The following is a 4788-nucleotide window of genomic DNA, read 5'->3' as shown; positions in this document are numbered from 1 at the left end:
GGTGGGCACTCATTCTTGAAAGCCATCTTAAATAAATATCTCCTCCTCCAGGAAGTCTTACTTGACTCCTACAGGAAATTTTAAGAGAATGTATTAAACTATTCCTACCTGGAGTCCTACCTGACGTCAATTGCTACATGCTTTTTCTCCACTTTATTTTTCTTATTTCTTCAGCTAGCAAACAACTTAAGTATACATAATGTACACTTAAAACCTGGAATTGAGCAAAACCCTCACCTTCTTTCTCCCAACTAATACAAAATCAGATGTTTTCAATCCATCTTGTAATTATTATAATTATCACTGTAACTATTCCTTCAGATACACCAACACATTTGCCATTTTCTTTGTTCACCACCTCTTGCTTCTCACACTTTCCTTCTGAGATTTTTTTCTAACAGCTTTACGAAGGTATAATTGGCATACAAGAAACTGCACATGTTTAAAGTGAATGATTTTGATAAGTTTTGACACAAGAATACACCTGTGAAATCATCACTACAATCAAGATAATGAACATCACTCCCAAGAGTTTTCCTGTGACTCTTAGTAATTTCTCCTTTTCTCTCTCACTCCCTGCCCCACCCCACCCCACCCCCAGGCAACCACTGATCCACTGTCACTATAGATTAGTTTTTGTTTTCTAGAATTTTATATGAGTAAAATCATACAGTGTGTGTTCTTTTCCAATCTGTCTTCATTCACTCAGCACAATTATTTTGAGATTCAGCCATGTTGCATATATAAACAATTTATTCATTCCTTTATTGCTGAGTAGTAGTCCATCATATGGATATGCCACGTTTTGTTTATCCATTTACCTACTGATTTGAGACTTTTAGGTTTTTTCCAGTCTGGGCTATTGTAAATAAAGCAGCAACAAACATTTGTATAGAACTCTTTGTATGACAAATGCTTTCATTTCTGTTGGGTACCTAGGAGTGGAATGGCTAGATTACATGGTAGGTTATGTTTCTTAAAACTGCTAAACTATTTTCCAAAGTGATTGTGCATTTGACATTTCCACCAGCAACATAAGAAAGCTTTATTTACTCCACGTCCTCACCAGCACTTGGTATACAGTCTTAGACATTGCAACAAGTATATAGTAGTATCTCATTGTAGTTTAATTTGCATTTTAATGATGACTAATGATGTCGAACATCTTTTTATATGCTTGTTTACCATCCACATATATTCTTCAGTGAAGTGTCTGCAGATCTTTTGCCCATTTAGGGGAGAGTTAAGTTTTTATTATTATCCAGTTCTCAGAGTTCTTTATATTCTGGATACAAGTCTTTTATCAGGTATATTATTCACAAATATTTTCTCCCAGTCTGTGGCTTATCTTTGCATTTTTGTGGCAGCATCTTTCGAAGAATAAATTTTTCATAATTTTGATGAAATTCAGTTTATCAAATTTTTCTTGTGTGTTGTAGCTAAGAAATCTTTGCCTAACTTAACTTTCATAAGTAATTTCTTTTCTTTCCTTCAAGAAGTTTAGTGTTAGGTAGTACATTTAAGTCTATGATTAATTTTGAGTCTTATTTTTTTTGGTATATAAATATCTAATTGTTTCAGTACTATTTCTTGAAAAGATTATTCTTCTCAACAGAATTGCCTTCATATTGTCAAAAATAAATTGCTGATATAAATGTGAGTCTCTTTCTGCAATCTCTATTATACTCCTTTGACCTATTTGTCGGTCTTGAAAACAATAACCATACTGTGGTTTTTTTTTCAGTTGCAGTTGACTTTCGATATTATATTAGTTTCAAGTGTATGACATAGTAATTAGACATTTATATACCTTACAAAGTGATCACACTGATAAGTCTAGTACCTACCAGGCACCATACATACTTATTACAATATTATTGACCATATTCCCTATGCTGTGCTTTACATCCCCAGGACTGTTTTTATAATTGGCAATTTGTATTTCTTAATCCTTTCCACCCTTTTCAGCCCTCCCCTCAGCCTCCCATCTGGCAACCATCAATTTGTTCTCTGTATCTATGTGTTTGTTTCTGTTTCATCTTGTTTGTTCATTTATTTTGTTTTTTTAAGTTCCACGGATAAGTGAAATCATATGAATACCACACTGTCTCGATTACGTAGCTTTATATATCTTGAAGTCAAGTAGTGTATATCCTTCTACTTCCTCTTCTTTTTCAAAGTTGTTTTTGCTATTTTAGGTTCTCCGCATTTTTATATAAATTCCAGAATTAGCTTGTCAACGTCTACACACACACAAAAACCTGCGAAGGTTTTCATTAGGATTCTGCTGAATCTATAGATGAATTTTGGGAGAACTGACATCTTAACAATATTGAGTCTTCTGATCTAAGAACATGGTATATCTTCCCATTTATTTAGATCTTTAATTCATCTTAGCACTTCTTTGTAGTGCTCAGTGTGTAGGTCTTACACATCTTATGTCAGATTTTTCCCTAAGTACTTTATATAGTTTATGTTATCATAAATGATGTTTTTCATTTTAATTGCTGGTTATTTGCTACCAGTATATAGAAATACATTAGATTCTTGAATATTAACCTTGTATCCTGAAAACTCACTAAACTCATTTATTAGTTCCAGGAGCACTGGCAAGAATCTCGAGTATAATGTTGAATAAAAGTGATGAGTCCTTACTGTCTGACATTCTGGCTCTGTTTCTTATCTTAGAGGAAAGCATTCAGTCTTTCACCATGAAATGTGATGTAAACTGTTGGTTTTTCATAAATGCCCTTTATCAAGTTGAGGAGGTGCCTTACTATTCCTAGTGCATTGAGAATTTTAGTCAAGAATGGATGTTGGTGTTTGTGAAATGTGTTTTTTTGGTATCTACTAAGATGATCATATGGCTTTTCTTTCTGTTGATATGTTGAATCATACAAATTACATTCCTGGGGTACATCATCCTTTTAACTATGATGTAGTATTTTTTAATATATTCTTTAATTCAATTCGATGGCCTTAGTAGTGGTCCCCAAACTTTTTGGCACCAGGGATCAGTGTTCCTATGAGAATCTAATTCCTGATGATCTGAGGTGCAGCTGAGGTGGTCATACTAGCTCTGGGGAGCAGCTACAAATACAGATGAAGCTTTGCTCTCTCGCCACTCACCTCCTGCTGTGCAGCACAATTCCTAACTGGCCATGGACCAGGACCAGTCCATGGCCGGGGGGGTAGGGGACCCCTTGCCTTATAGAATGAACTGGGAAGTATTCCCTCCTCTTTAATTTTATGAAAGATTTTGTATGAAATTGGTATTACTCGTTCCTTATATGTTTGAAAGAATTCCTCAGTGAAGCCATCTGGACCTGGAGTTTTCTTTGAGGATAGGTTTTAAACTATAAATTCAATTTATTTAATATGTGTAGGGCCATTCAGGTTATCTAACTCTTCTTGAGTGAACTTTGGTAGTCTGTATCTTTCAAGAAATTTGTCCATTTCATTTGTTATCATACTCCTTGGTATAGAGTTGCTCATACTATCCCCTTATTATTTTTTGATATATTCAGAATCTGTAACATTTAGAATTGGTGATGTCGCCTCTGTCGTTCCTGATATTGATAATTTGTGTTTTCTTTTTTTCTCTCTCATTAGTCCCGATAGAAGTTTATTGATTTTATTGATCTGAGCACGCTAGCTTTTGGTTTAATTAATGTTTTATATTGTTTTTGATTTCTATTTCACCGAATTTGCTCTCGTCTTTATTATTTCCTTTCTTCTGCTTACTTTAGGTTTAATTTTCTCTTTTTTCCAGTTTCTTAAGGTGAAGACAGGTCATTGATTGATGCCTTTCTTCTTTTTTAATAGAGGCATTTAACGCTGTAACTTCCCCTCTACTACTTTGCAGCATCCAACAAGTTTTAATGTGTTGTGTTATTTTATTCCATTTAAAAGTTTTCAACTTGTCTTTTGATTTCTTTTTTAGCCCATAGGTTGTTTAGAAATGCATTATTTAGTTTCTAAATATTTGAGGACTTTCCAGAGATCTTTCTATAATTGACTTAATTTGTCCCACTATTGTCAGAAAACATGCTTTCTATAAATCATGTGTGCTTAAATTTATTGACATTTGTTTCATAACCCAGAAAATGATCTAACTGGTAAATGCTCTATATAAGCTAAAAAGAATATACACTCTGATGAATTTGAATGAAATGTTCTATAAATGTCTATTATGTCAAGTTGGTTGATAATATTATTCAAATCTTCTATATACTTACTGATTTGTATTTACTTCTTTTTGGTCAACTTTTGATAGAATTGTGTTGGAATCTCCTACCATAATTGTGGATTTGCCTATTCCTCCTTGCAGTTCTATGAGTTTTTGCTTCATATATGTATTAGTTTGCTACGGATGCCATAATCAAGTACCACAGACTGGGTGGCTTACACACACAAAAATTATTTCCATGTAATTCTAGGGGCTAGAAGTGTAATATCAATGTGTCATTGGGGCTGGCTTCTTTTGAAGCCCCTCTCTTTGGCTTATAGATGGCTATCTTCTCCCTATCTTCACAAAGTCTTCCTTCTGTATGTTGTCTATGACCAAATTTCTTCTTCTTGTAAGGAAACCAGTCGTATTGGATTAGGGCCCGCCCTAGTGACCGCATTTTAACCTAATTATGTCTTCAAAGACCCTATCCTCAAATACAGTTACATTCTGAGGGGTTAGGAAGTTAGAACTTGAACATTTGAATTCTGGGGTAACACAATTCAGTCATGAAAATGTATTTCAAAGCAGTGTTCTTAAATGCGGAAATGTTTGGGATA

Source organism: Rousettus aegyptiacus, unplaced genomic scaffold (assembly GCF_014176215.1).
Source record: "Rousettus aegyptiacus isolate mRouAeg1 unplaced genomic scaffold, mRouAeg1.p scaffold_m13_p_1, whole genome shotgun sequence".
Classification (NCBI taxonomy): domain Eukaryota; kingdom Metazoa; phylum Chordata; class Mammalia; order Chiroptera; family Pteropodidae; genus Rousettus; species Rousettus aegyptiacus.
Note: the sequence above shows the minus strand (reverse complement) of the source record.